Source organism: Canis lupus, chromosome 15 (assembly GCF_003254725.2).
Source record: "Canis lupus dingo isolate Sandy chromosome 15, ASM325472v2, whole genome shotgun sequence".
Taxonomy (NCBI): domain Eukaryota; kingdom Metazoa; phylum Chordata; class Mammalia; order Carnivora; family Canidae; genus Canis; species Canis lupus.
The window spans coordinates 56177912-56193286 of NC_064257.1; the positions used below are offsets into that span (position 1 = coordinate 56177912).

Sequence of the window (15375 nt, forward strand, 5' to 3'; positions counted from 1 at the left end):
GAGTTGAAGGGTGCTGCTAGGAGTCACATACGAGTCGCAAATATAATACAGAGTGACCTTTCCCTATGCATTGGAATTCTTTTTTTTTTTTTTTTAAGATTTTATTTATTTATTCATGAGAGACACACACAGAGAGAGAGAGAGAGAGAGAGAGAGAGGCAGAGACACAGGCAGAGGGAGCAGCAGGCCCCATGCGGGGAGCCCGATGCGGGACTCGATCCTGGGTCTCCAGGGTCACGCCCTGGGCCAAAGGCGGGCGCTCAACCCCTGCGCCCCCAGGCGGCCCCGTACGCCCTGGAATTCTCTAAGAGGCTGGGATTAATGTCCATTCTTTGCCACAGACCCTGGAGAGCAAACTTCCCTGAGGTTCCATGTTCTAAAACACCAGCGTGAATCTGGTAGTGGGAAGATGTGGGATCAAGTATTTTTAACATCCCATAGAGTCGGTGAATCGGTGTTAAAATGCAGATGAGTTTTGTGAAAGCTCGCAGGGGGCAACGGGAGGGGACGCTCTGGGGGGGGGGGGGGGGTCTGGACCGAGGGAAAGCACCCGGGCGAGCACAGTGCTGTGGCCGTGGCAAGGCCTAGTCTAGGTGGAAGGTGACACGTGCGAGGCCCCACGGGTACAGGGCCCAGCACCCTGCCGTGGGTGAGCTCCCAGACCCCTGCGCCCTGAGGGCTGAGCAAAGGCCCCCCCGGGGGGCACCCCAGGCGCAGCTGCGGCTGGAGCCGGCGGCCCAGGCTCGGGGAGGGCGTCTGAGTCCCTTCGGGAGGGGTCCGAGACCAGGTGCGAGCCCGGGGCAGGGGGCCTGGGAGGGGCGGGGGCGCCTGTCCCCGGAGCCCGAGGACGCCGTGCGGGGCGCTGAGCTCGTGCGTTGGGTCCTGGCAGCGGGGGGGGGCTCTGGCCTCCGCGCAGGGGCCGCCGTCCAGAGCCGGAGCCCCGGGTTCGAGCCCGCGGCAGGGCAGGAAGCAGCGTTTCTCTCCTGGGCCTCGGGAGTAGGGGTGGGGGGTGGGGGGTGGGGGGCAGGAAGGCGGCGCATCCTCCGTGGGAGGGGCCGCGAGCCCCTGCGGGTCCGAGGGGCCTTGGGGTCCCCGGAGATGCGGGGGCGGCAGGTGGCCCAGGATTTAACCCCCGGCGAGGCCCGGCTCCTTGGGAAACCCCTTAAGCCTGTGGAATTCCGCAGGGATGTGAAGGGGCGTCCATGCCCGGGGACCGACTCTGCGGGCCGAGCGGGGAGGACGGGGAAGGGGCGGAACAGCAGGGAGCCCCCCCTCCCCCCGCGGGACCTCGGCAGGAGAGCCGCCCGCAGGCCTGGGGCTCTGGGTCCCTGTGGCCCCTGCCCCGAGGCCACCTGCAGGCCCCGTGCCCTACTCCTGCCACACACACCCCCTCGCGCCCGGAGCAGGGCGGGGGGTCCAGGGGCTGCTGCACGGACCCCAGGGCGCCCGCCGGGCCGAGTCCCCCGTGGACCAGATGCAGCGGACAGAGCAGGCACACCGGGGAGACTGAGGCCGTGCCTGCAGGGAAGTCGCAAGGTCCCGTCGCGGGGGGGTGGGAGGGCTCTGAGCGGCTGCAAACCAGAGGCCAGGGCGCTACTACCTTGGCGGCGGCTGTTCCGCGGCCCCGCCCCCCGCTGCCGAGGCCTGGAAGGCAAGGCTCGCCAGCGCTTGACCGCCGCGGCCTTAGAGCCACTATCAGAGCAGTCAGTCTAAGTGGCTTGCTGTTTTTGCTTATCAGCAACAGGAGCCACTTTATTCATTCACTCATTTATTTATCGAATATTTTATTTATTTGACAGAGAGAGCGAGCAAGAGAGAGGGAGGGAGAAGGCAAATGCAGAGGGCTTGTGCCCCGTGGGCCGGGATCCCAGGACCCTGAGATCATGACCTGAGCTGAAGGCAGCCGCTTATCGGACCGAACCACCCTGATGCCCACGAGCCTATATTTTATTTTAAAACACCGATGCTGATGCCGCACTAGTTGTGATCATAGGATGGGCAATTTATGCACTTGTGGAAGATGTAACTATCCTCTCATTTAGGTAAGGAAGTTGACACTGGAGAGCTAGACCGAGACTCAGAGCCCAGTCTGGTGCCTAGGTCCCATACCCGGGTTTTCCCCATGGCTCCCCCACCCTTTCTTTTTCCTTTTACTGTGTAAAGCATGGTGTCCCAACTTTTAATCACCTCACCTATCTTGGCTAGTCTTGAAAACTGCTGTGATTCACTGTCTATGTTGCTGATCCATTTATCTTTTTAAGTAATCTCTAGGCCCAACCGTGGTGCTTGCACTCATGTCCCCAAGATCAAGAATCACATGCTCTGCTGACCAAGCCGGTCAAGCACCCCTGGCCGATTGCATTTTTAAATGCTCTGTACCAAAAAAGAGTTGATAAAAATATATGAAGGCATTGCCATTTGGTTTTAAGTTTATCTATTTATGACTCAACCTCACAAAGATAATTGCAGAATGAAATGCTAGAGCAGCTTTGCAAAGTTTTAATGCTTTCGTTTTAAAGATCAACAAAGGAGAAGATACTGAGCAAAAATAGAAAGCTTCTTATAACATGCGCTGAAGGCCGGACTGACTCAGTAGGTTATTTAGCTTCATTGTGTTCTAAAAATAAATAAACTTGTATTTAGGAGGGTGGTATTTTCTTTGTCTTTTTCCACTGAAGTTTATTTCTTAAGTTTTAGTTTTTATTTATTTAGGTACTTGCAAGGATAATGCCAAGACAGCCATAAGAATATTAACTTTGATATTTGTAATTTATTACTATGTATTATTAATAAGAGTTGATGAATAAATAATGAATAGCAAGATGAACAATGCATATTTTCAAGTCAACAAAATTGGTTTGAGCAATGGTTAGAAGAGAATGATTGAAGCGTGGTGTGTCATGGGTTGCATTCTTCAGGTTTTACCAAGGGGAAAGGATCATATGGAACCAGAAAAGTGTATTAAAGTTTTTTTTTTAAACATTTCAAATGAATTGTCTCTAAAATATTCCTAAAAAAGACACTGGCAGGGAAATAAAAATGACCTGTTCGTAGCTTTACTGTTCTTCTCTCTCAAAGCTCATTTTACTATTTAAAAGCAGGTCCTTCATTATGTCTTTTATTTTAATTTGCAAAATGAGAAGTAAAGTAAGCTAGAAAAGAATTAAAGAATTAAGAACTAAGGAAAATCACATTTCTGATGTCAAGGATCTTCTTGGAATTCTTCATTGTCTCTTATTTGAAAGAAATACGGATGAATAATATTTTTCTCCTATACTACTCAAAAATGGTGCTAGGAGGATTGTTTTAGAAAAACATCATTCACTTTTTAAGGTCAGTTTTCTCTAACATTTATAGGCTTTAGGGTGTCTTCCCGCAAGTTCTATTATTTTAATCATACTGAAAAAAAAAAGAGTAAATATAAATTAAATTAAATATTAAATATGTATGTTCAGGATACAGAGCAATAAACAGAAGAATGTTTTAAAACCCTTTTCATAAAAAAAATAATAAAACCCTTTTCATGAGAATATCACTGTCTAATTCCACTGATTGAGACTAGTCTCTAACCTGTGACGTGTAGAGTTTTCAAAACAAGCTCCACATATGGAAGGGATACACTTGTGTACTGAGGGGATGAAAGGAAGCATTGATTAGCTCTCAAGTTACATTAATGTAACACAACAGTGGGTTTTCCACTTGATTCTGTACCTTTGCATTAATAATGCATGCAATTCTTTGTGAACAGGATTTTACATTCCTAAGAAGATGTATGTGGTCAGGGGACCTTCTAGAATGTTTCAAATTATACCTGCTCACATAAACAGGCTACTGCTGTACTGGTGTGCTCCCTAGTACCTAGCCCTGAGAAATCTGCACGTTCACTGTGGAGAGCCCCTGAGCAAGGGTATCTTGCTAGTTCCTCTCTAAGCATCCTTTCTTTTAAAACTCTGTCTTAAGTAATCCTTTCTGGCTACTATAACAGAATACCAGATTGTGTGGTTTAAAAACAAGAGACATTTATTCCTCTGGAGAACTGGGAAGTTCAGGATCAAGGCACTGGCAGATTCAGTGTCTGGTGAGAGCCTGCTTCCTGGTTTGGAGATGACCATTGTCTCTTCTCTCTCTGTCTTCACAAGGTAGAAGGTGCCAGGGAACTCTCGGAGGCCTCTTTAGAAGGGCACTGATCCTATTACTGAGGGCTCCACCTCACGATCTAATTGTTTCCCAAAGGCCCCATCCCATCCCTAGATATTCTCACTCTGGGAATTAGGTTTCAATGTACAAATTGGCTGGGGGGAGGGGAGGAAGTGGGGGGCGGGGGACACACACACATTCAGGCTATAGCAATTGATAGCTAATTTTGAGTATTTGACACGGAATAGAATCACAGCACCTATTTTGGAGAGGGAAGGGTGGTGAGTAGAATCTACTCTCCATCTTCTAAATAAATGTCCTGGATATGTCTAGACAAGTTCAACATATATGACCTGAGTTTCCTACCATGAGGAAGAATGCCTTTTAAGTAGCTTTTCTTAGTAAATAAAGTTGAGGTTTTTGGTATATTTGTTCATCCAGTATGTTTTTTAAAAGCTGTTTTTCTCAGGGTCCCTCAGTGACTCAGTCGGTTAAGCCACCGGCTCTCGGTTTCCGCTGAGGTCATGATTTCGTGGTTGTGATGATCTCTGGTCATGAGGTCGAGCCCTGCTTCTGGTTCCACTCTCAGCGTAGAGCCTGTTTGGGGATTCTCTCTCTCCTCTCCCCCTGCCCTCTCCACCTATTGTGTGCACATTCTCTCTGCCTCTAAAAAAATAAAATAATAAAATAAAAGCTGGTTTTCTATTTAGAACATAAGCTCCCTACTAAATGAGGGTATTTGTACTTTAGAGACGGAAAGCACAATATTGCTTTCCTTTCTCTCTAGGCATGATTGGAAGTGAAATTATGTCATGTTAATTATATGTTTAGAAATAATCTTAAATAGATAACCAACGGGGATTTGTGTCCCTATATTCATTACACTTGAATAGGTTCTAATTGAAAACAAGTCTGAGATTTTAAGAAATGAAACTTGACTGATTAAAACACTGAAAGGTATAGAAAAAACTCATTTGGGGAGTCGATTCGTGTTGTCTTCTGTGAGTTCTATGAAGCAGGGAAAAATCCTATCAGAAAAGATTGCTTGAAAACACAGGATTTCAAAGGATGGTAATCTAAAGAATTTATTGGAAAAATGAATCACAGTTTTCTTTAGTAGGAAAAAAATGCTGCATCCGAATAAATAAGATTCAAGCAAGGCCTTCACATGGTTGTGTTACCACTATATAATGGGAATAACACTGAACTGTATTTTGTGTGGGATAGTTGTTCCCTTCCCCACTCCTGCTTCTGGGCTGCCCTACCACATCTCGCAGCCCCTACGGTGAGAACCAACATCGTGCCTCCCTGTCCCAAACCTGAACTCTCCTTTTCTCTCACACCATGTTTTCTGGCTGTTTATTTTTTCCTTCTTAATGTCTATGTAATGCGTAAACTCTGACAAATTACCTATATCAATCTAGATTACTTTCTAGAACAGTTGAGTAGGCCTGGTAAAAAATGAGACCAGATGATTAAATAGTTAACAGTTACTAACTGGTTTCTCAAGGGAAACAGTTGATACTTGGAAGTTTTATTGCCACGTGTTTGGGATGACTCCTGCCCTCAGAACCCTGAGAGTTATGAAGATCATTTCAAGCAAGTGACTATCAATCTTTTACAGATAGCATCTTTCTGTGTTCTGTCCCTCTTCTCAGGGTAAAGTAGTTGCCATAGAAACAATGACAATGGCTAAATTCAGCCAGAAATATTTGCTGTTATCTATGCCACATGTTAAACATGGTTCTTTCCTTCCTTTGAAGCAGGAAAGAAGTAATCTGGAGAGTGAAGAGCATTGTAACACCTTCGCGTTAATTGCGAGGGTCATGCCTTTTGATTTTGGTAGATGTTGGTCCATATTATCCCCATTTCACAGGTAAGGAAATTGAGGTCATGAGAAGTTAAATTGCTTTCTAAGGGTCACACATGTAGGATTTTAATTGGGGCAAGTCTGATGTCAGAGTCCTCTCTGCCATGTGGCCTCCAGTCATTAGTGACTCTGTATGTATCTTTACTTTCCTCATTACCTAGTTCTTTCTCAATGTTGCTAAAATATCTGCTACCTTTGTGACTCCATGTACATAGTCTTATTCTTGATCCTAAAATTGTTTTAGCAAAGTTTGACATTTTTCAGTCTTCCAAGATTCCAGTTACATTTTACACAACTTTCAATTCCCAGAAATATAACATATTACTTAACTAGAGAAATGTTTTGCTATAAAATACCTATAATTGCTGAAAAGAAATAACTAACACCTAGCTGATTTTAAGGTGGTATCTGCAGAAGACAAAAGTAGTTAGTATAGGAGCTGTGGGTGCTAAAATCCCATAGAGGGGTTGCTGGTGTGGCAGGAAAATCTTTTCTAGATCCAAAGGTTTGGATTTAAATGTCCTTCAGAACTGGACTCATGCAAGATAGAGAGTTAGGATCAGTAAGTCTGCATGCATTCAGGACCCCCAAAATGTCCTTAGTGAAAGCATGGATTAAAAAACAAAAACAAGAGCAACCTCCTGAGTAGCACATTGAGTCATGAAGAAACTAGTCAGTTTAGAATCAGGGTGAAAGGAAATGGTCTCTTTCCCTGGGAATCTATAAACTTATGGCTGCTCTTACTCTGGCTTAGGATTTGAATTTATACCAGGGTGTGGCAAACATTTTCTGTGAAGAGCCAGATGGTAAATATTATCACCTTTCGGGGCCTTACAGTGTCTAATGCAGCTACTCAGCTCTGCCATTGTAGAAGGAAAGCTACTGCAGACAATATGTAAACAAATGAGCATGTTTGTGTTTCAATAAAACTTTATTTGCAAAAAATAGATGGTGGTGGGACACTTGGGTGGTTCAGCAATTGAGCATCTGCCTTTGGCTCAGGGTGTGATCCCGCGGTCCTGGGATTGAGTTCTGCACTGGGCTCCCTGCAGGGAGCCTGCTTCTCCCTCTCCCTATGTCTCTGCCTCTCTCTGTGTGTCTCGAATGAATGAATGAATGAATGAATGAATGAATCTTTTTTTTTTGAATGAATAAAATAGATGATGGTTTGCTGAAAGCTGATTTATGCTATCAGCCTGCACCAAGTCAAAAAAATGATATAAAATTTGGTCCTGTCCAGTGGTAACCCTAAGGCTCCTGGAAGAAGCAAACATAAAAACTGTTGTGAAGAGACACAACAGGCTGTCAGGGATTCCCGTGCTGAAGATGAACACACATTCCTAAATACAAAGCATACAAGGCAACAGTTTGCCACGTCTGAGAGTCAGCAGACACAACACAACAATTAGGGGAATTAGGTTTCCTGAGAACTCCAGATAACAGAACTATTAAATCAGGAGTATAAAATAAATATAACGTGATTAATGGCATAAAGGAAAGACTCTAAAGCATGAGAAAATAATGAGTCTGTGAAAAACCAACATACAGATTTGAAAGAAATAATTGAATACAATTTCTATAAATGAAAAACTGAAGTAATGGAAATGAAATATTAATAGTTAAAGACCAGAAGTGAGACTTAATAAACTGCAAAGCAGGCTTAAGGAAATTACCTCTATATAATCACTTGGAGGGAGGAAGAGATGGAAAATATAAAAGAGATATAAACTGGGGGTGCCCAATTGGCTCAGTCGCTAGAGGATGTGACTCTGGATCTTGGGGTCTTGAGTTCAAGCTCCATATTGGGTGTGGAGTTCACTTAAAAAAAAAAATAAAACAAAATAATTAAATATATCTGTTCTCTTTTAAAAGAGCGGGGGGGGGCGGTGGGTGGAAAAGTGGATGGGGAAGAAAATTAAAAGGTATAACTTTCAACCACCCTTATAAAACTTTTTTGGGTCTCTAAAGTGAAAGAATCAAGAGAATGGAAGAAATGTAATATTTAAAGAGATAGCACCTGAAGAACTTTTAGAATTGCTAAAAGATATACTCCTCAGATTCACGATTCACAGTGAGTCCCAAGGAGTCTAAATAAAAATACATTTTAGTGAGATTTCAGAACAAAGACAGAGTGAATAGTTTAAAAGAAATTAGCAAAAAAGAAATTACCAACAAAAGAACAATCATTGGAATGACACCAGACTTCTTACAGTAACAGCAGAAGCCAAAGACGGTGAATAATTTCGAAGGACTAAGAGGCGGTCTATGTCAGAGTTCTATATCCAGCTACACAATCATTATTTGAAGGTGAGAAAAGAGTGAATATTTTAGATCACCATTTCATACCACTGACCACCTTATTCTTCTTAAAGCTCCCTCTTCTTCCTTCCCTCTACTTCCTCTTTATGCCTTTCCTTTTAGTTAGGATGGCTCTGTTCCTCTCCACCAAACTGAACATTCCAGGAAATCATATCCTTGGCTCTCTGCTCTTAGTCACTTACCCTCAAGGCTTTGATTCTTTGTGACTTGCAGATTCACGTTTCTTTGGCCCGTATCCCAGTCCTAGGTCATAAGGCAATGGGAAATGTCTAGTTGATCATGTGACTAGAAGTGTTTAGAGGAACATTGGCCAATCCCCAGTCTGCAAGGGGCCACCAGTGACAAAACTAGGTATCCTTTCCAGTGTCCTTTCATCTTTCAATGCTGTTGCCAGGTTCCTGTTACCTACCATTAAATCTCACTAGTTGTTGTCCCTCTTTCCCACAATTCTCATATTCAGTCTGCTCCTACAGTTCATTATATTTATTTAGAATAACAATTTATTCTTATATACCTTCACCCCATTTAAGTATTTTGTCTCTATATTCTTGAAAAAGTCAATAGTCTTTACTGAGCTCCCTGATTTCAGTCTCCGTCTCTTCCAGTCTGAAGACTCTATGGCCAGGTTACTAACCCTTTCTTCTCGATGATTACCTCTCTTAGCTTTTCATTCTTCACAAGTAGAATTCTAGCTTTATCATGCTGGCATTGGAAGGTTGCTATATTCTGGAACCGTAGTTTGAACTCACTTTATCAATTTTGTCATTCCCCTTAGCTACTTCCCACATTTTATTCTGGACCATTCTGGTTTTCCTTCCTTACCTATATTTTTGTTTCTTGTCCTAGATTTCTCTCCCTCAGGACCTTGTTTTGCTCTATGCCAAGACTGAAATGTTATCTGGTAACTGTGTGAGCCCTCTACATAACATCATTATATTGTAACAGGGGTTTTATAGGGACCGTGTTCCACATCTTTACTTAAACAAAAAGCCTGAACTTGAAGAATGGTTCTAATATTCTAATAGGGAGGAACTTCAGAAAAATTGGTAGACCAAGGGAAAGGATATTCTGGGAAAAACAGAGCCTTTGTGGTTCTCCAAATCACATCACTAGAGGATGTCTCTTGCTTGTCCTGGATTTAATTTAATGTCTAAGCCCGATAGATTAAAGTTCCTTGATGATTAAAAACAGCAGCAACAATAACTTCTATCAATTTTGCATCTTATTCCCACTTCTATATACCCAATTTTGGGTACATAGAGTGTTTAATAAATGCTGCCTAGGTAGGCAGCGTTTTTGAGGATTATAACAAAATTTTATGACTCTTTCACTTGAACTGAAGTAGATCCGTTGGGAGCCCCTCCAGGGCTCATAATACAACATCTCTGAGCAGATCTTTCATCTCCTTGATTACCCCCCATGTTGTCCCTCCTAGAATGCATTTCCCTCTAATAAAAATTAAATTAAAAAAAATTAAATCCTAGCTCCAGCTCCTTTCACTTTCTCTCGGGATACTGTTGAAATTAAGCAGTGGCAGATGTCTTTAGGAGATGTGGATGTATGTTTTTAATTTATTTTCTATCAAACATTGATACACCTTGATGTAAAATCAGTATTTGTCTTATACTTCAGAAGCTTACTTTTATGAGTATGACCATGATATGTATATTTTTCCCTTAAATCCTTTTTCATTCCCATGAGACAGGCAGACAAGATATTTAATACAAAGTGGAACGTTCTTGACTAACATTTTAAATTTTGTCTCCGTTTTGTTAGACTCTGACATTCACAAGAGTGGCTTCCGCCTGTCTCTCACAGTCTATGGGAAGGCTTTGGAACCACAATAGCAGATCATGTGTTTAGTGCCACAGAGAACAAAGCATGTAATATTTTAAGCACCATTACTCTAAAAGAAGACAATGACTGCTAACCTCTTGCAAGACACCAGCAAAGAGGTGGTTCGCTTTTTTTTGTGTGTGTGTGTAACAACAATTAATCATGACAGAAGGACTCGAATGAGGGAAAAGAGGGAAAAGGACAGATGGTTCTTGTTACAATCTGCCCCTAACCTGAATTACCATGCCCTACCATAAATAGAAAGTTTATATCAAAACTGTGAGAAAGAAAGAATCATTAGAGATAAATATCTGCAATAGTTTATACTACCAAATTGTTTAAAACCACTATTTAACGATGAGTACATTTATAATAGTGTGAATACAGCAGAGCCAGAAAAACTTTTGGCTGAATAAACATCAACAGTCATCAAGTATTTGACTGATTCAAAGGTAATATAGGTACTGATGGTTGATAGAATGTAAATATGTTTTAAGTTATTTTTTTTGAGGTGCAGCTTAATACCCCCATCATATTGTCTGGTATGACCTTGACAGTTCCATTCTAAGCCTACATTGCTTTAATACACTAAGCTTTGACTTACATGGAAAAAACTTTTCTGAAAGGTGATTAAGTTTAAATGCCAGATGAGCCCTGGATATTTTCAAATGTACAGATAACACCTATGGTTTGGAAGAATCTTCCATTATTGATTTCAACCAAATGATAGATATGTGAATATTTGGCCAACTTTGTAGATATTTCTTAGCTTCTTCGTGTATACATAAATCTTACTGGACTGTCCTCAGTATGGCGATCTGTAACCTAATGTGGTGTGCAGGGAAGGGTGCTCTAAAACAGAGACAGACTTAAATCACTTAAATGTGTGTATACTTACATGATGAGAATGTCCAGTATTCTGAAAGATAGGATGATAACTCCGGGTAGGAGAGTACACATTTGTGTGGTGATTATTTGTTTTCATGAATGCTTTAGAAGGGACAGTAGCCGAGCAGGAACTCCTCTCCTAAGGACCCCGGATGACCTGCCATCACAGTTCTTCCTGGGTCCATGCCAAGCCTCGTGGTCAATGACGATGATGAGCGCTACTGGCAACAGGGTTTTCAGAAAGAACAGTCAAAACAGACTCCATTTGTTGCCCCGTGGATTGGTTCCAAGAAACATTTTTGTTTCTGGATGATCAAAGCATGGTCTGATAGGCTAAGAATACAATAATGGGTATAATTAGCCAATAATTTTGCAGCAAAAAAATGTCATTAGTGACTGTTAGCTAACTCATTTACATGCTAATATTTTGGGAGAGGGGCTGAAAGAAAGGCTTTTTGACGCTTACATTTTTTAATGTATGTCAGAGTTATTTCTGGCTTTATTGTTGTTGGAGTAACACAAAGGAGATCGCGCTCAGGTTATGCCATCAGCAAATCCTGTGAGGTGACTTGTAGAACCTGTGCACGGTTTCTGGCATCTCCGCTCAAGGCATCTAGAGTGACCTTTCCCTTGAGGTCTGTGGAGAACAAAGGGCTGGGGGAGGGGAGTAGCCCGGGATTTATAGGTTCTATTATGTGCACCCAAGAAAGAAGAGTAAGGACACCTGCCACCTCTCATGATCAAAAAGCAACACGGCCATTTCTATTAAACTAAACCAAACACATGAGGCAGAGATGACAAACTCATTTTGAAAGAAAACGAAGCAAGTTTCTGGATGTAGGCCCTTCCCAAGTCCTGAAAACTAAATCGGGAACATCTCTAATATGTGAGTCACTGCCCCCCTTTCCTGTTAACATTGGCTACCTGAGGATTCTTCTTTCTTTTGTCACCATGAGGAAAAAAATTCTCTTTTTCCTCTTGGCCCAGTAGGAGAGGAGACTGGAACATTCCATTCCTACTTTCCAAACTGAGGAGTTGTGGTGGATGGCAGTTTGGGAAATAGGGAGCCATTCCAGCATCGTGGGCTGCAGGGTGGAAATGTTGCTGTTTTCCCTCAGGAACAACAAGGAACTATAATTTTTTGGTGCAGCCACTTGGGGGTTAGTGGGCTTACAAGGCCTGCTAGAAACCTAACCAATATCACTAACATTCTTTCCCTAGAAATATTTTCTTCTAAGTTCCAAATGAGTTCACAAGTATCCGTTTAGAGAGTAAAAATAGCAGTGGTAAATTGAGGACAACTTGGATTTGGATGTCTTCCTTGTTCATCCTCTCCTTGGGGAACAGGTTAGCAATGTTCTCCTCCTCCTCCTTTGGGAGGAGGGTCGGAGAACATTGCTTGATCTTTTCTTTTCTGTTCTGGTGTTTTAATGATGTTCATTGTTAATCTTACAAATTCTTTTTCAGTGTCCCAAGCTCTTCCCAAGAGAACCACTTCACCAGTAATGATATAAATGCCCTAAAACTAAACTTAGAATTTTAGTGAAAAGATGTGCTTTGATAAGCACAACAAAAAAAATGGTGAGCTGTGTTGGCTTACTACTTCTAAACATAGGAAAGTGAAGTCTCATTAATTTTTATAAACCATTTCCTATCTTTTTAAAGGCTTTGTTAACCTCACAATGGCTCTGCCAGGGAAGTGGGTAACAAGGATTGTTACTACATAGCAAATTATTGTAATGGAGTATACACCCCATTGTACTGTTCTTGAATCTGCACAATGTCATACCTATGGAAGGAGGTTATTCTATTTAGGAAAAATAAATTTTCTTCTATTACTTTACTTAATATTTACCAAGGCTCTCTTCAGCCAAAAAACAAGCAAAGTTCCACAGTGGGTAGTAAAACCAAAACACCGTTATTAATCATGGTTACCTAACCATACTAGCTAATTTAAAAATGAGAAGAAATGAAAGTTCTTCTTCTTCTTCTTCTTCTTTTTTTTTCACACCCTTTGCCATTCCCCGCTCTCCTAGTCCAGTCATTTTCCCCTCTGGGAAATAATCTGGACCAGGAACTACATCCTGAAGCAAACTGAATTTCAGTACAGGCTTTTTGGGGGTTCCTGGTAGTAAAAAGTCCCATTGATTATGATGCATACATAGATCAGGACATTTTTAGCACATTTCTTGCTGGCATTGGTGAATTCTGAATTCTTTAAAACAATTGGATTCAAATAGTAGAAACATATCAGTTTGCAAAGTTTTTGCCATTGTTTTAATCAGTACCTTTTTTTTTTTTTCCAGTTGTATGTGATAGAAACTCCAATAGGTTCAAGGAAAAAAGCTATAGTATATTTGTTCACATAATGGTGAAGAAAATTGTAAAAGAGAGCTGTAGGGACTGGGGGCTCAGAGTCTGGAACTGGGCACAGTGACTCCATGGGCCCCTTCTTTTTTTTTTTAAGATTTTATTTATTCATGAGAGACAAAGGCAGAGACATAGGCAGAGGGAGAAGCGAATTCCCTGCAGGAAGCCCAATGTGGGACTCAATCCCAGGTCTCCAGAAACACTCCCTGAGCCAAAGGCAGATACTCAACCGCTGAGCCACCCAGGTGTTCCCCCATGGGTCCCTTCTTAGAGTCATCTTTCTCTCATTCATCCTTACTTGTCTCTGCTCAGCTTCATTCTGTAGAATGATCTACTGGTAGTAGGGAGGCTAGCCACAGAAGGTCCCAATGTTATATTCAAGTCTTTAGTTCAAGGAGAAGAGGGCCACCTTTACCTCTAATTTGGGAAATTCGGGGTGAAGAATCTCTATCATTTGGCTTAAACTACAGCTTCACCACATGAACTAATCATTATTTGGGGGGTGGTGGTGGTATTAACAGACTTGGCCCACGAAGTCTGGGAGTGGTAGTTGTAGTGATGCAGTATGGAATGGGCATATATTTTCCAAACTCAACAGAAGAAGGAAGTTGACTAGAAGGAGGATATTAAAGCTGAGAGGCAGCTGAGAATATTAACTACACAGTCCTTTACATTATTTCTATTAAGAGCTGGTATCAGTCAGGAGGTTAGGACAGGTTACATGAGACACACATATTAGGTAGTTCGAAGAGATCTTAATAAAGAGATTATTTACAAAAGGGTGAAGAGGATGCCACGAAATGGCCGTGATGCCATTCTCTGGAACTGGCAGGAGCAAGGGCCTTACCCTCTTACGTATATGGTCAAGGGCTACAGCCCACTTCCTCCCTCAGTGACCACTTTAGGGAGGGATATGGGGAATAAATACTCCAAAGTCTTGCTGTCCCCCCTCTCTCTCATCTCCTGCTGATGTACCCTATTGGTTGAACCTATCTAGAAGCCAGTGGACAAGGGCGTCCATTGATAGAGTTCTTAAAAGTCAGTTTAGCAGTGCAGAGCCCAGAGTGGAAAGGGTGGAGATCTGGAGGGACAAACAGAAAATTTCCAGGACAGCCTTATATACACACAGAGAGACCTACAGACTGACAGACATGGGACAAACACATTTAATATAGTAGAAACAACCATTCAATTGAATATCCAGTGAATATTATTATATGTGATAATTATGATTATACATATTATTATGTATATAATATATATATTGCCTGGAAGAAGAGATTCAAAGAGACAGCGGGGCATCATAGAATCTTTTGGAAGTAGGCTTAGATTTTAATCCTCATCTTGAATACTTCAGTCTTGTATCTGCCAACACTAGTGAGGCCAAAGCAATTATATCTGCAGACTAGAAGCAGACTAGACTTAAAATTCTGTTTAACTATCGATAGCAGAAAAATACCTTGGGGGCAGCCCTGGTGGCGCAGCGGTTTAGCACCGCCTGCAGCCAAGGGTGTGATCCTGGAGACCCTGGATCGAGTCCCACGTCAGGCTCTCTGCGTGGAGCCTGCTTCTCCTTCTGCCTGTGTTTCTGCCCCTCTCTCTCTCTGCATCTCTATAAATAAATAAAATCTTTAAAAAAAAAAAAAGAAAGAAAAATACCTTGGTTAGTGGACAAACTTCTTTATGTGGTCAATAAATTTTTGCCTCTAACTAGGTCTTTGAACCAATAGTTGGCTTCTAGTTTCTTTAATGTCACGATGATGATGATGCTAACGTTTATGGGATACTATGTACTGTGTGTTTCACACATATTAATTCTCCCAATGATTATGACTCAGGTACTATTATCCCCATTTTATAGGTGAATAACCTCTAGCTTAGAGAGGGCTATAAAAACAAGGTCACATTTTCAATAAGATTAAAACCCATGTTCAAATTCTGGTCTGTCTGATTCC

At 42.1% G+C, this 15375-nt stretch overlaps 1 long non-coding RNA gene across 1 annotated transcript; it reads right to left on the reverse strand.

Moving 5' to 3' along the window:
* Positions 1-7107: 7107 nt before the first annotated feature.
* Positions 7108-15045, reverse strand: LOC112654806 (uncharacterized). Its single transcript, XR_003133379.2, has 3 exons — positions 14880-15045; positions 11061-11383; positions 7108-7825 (listed from the first exon to the last, which is right to left on the reverse strand). It is a non-coding gene; the product is annotated as an uncharacterized LOC112654806 (long non-coding RNA).
* Positions 15046-15375: the final 330 nt, after the last annotated feature.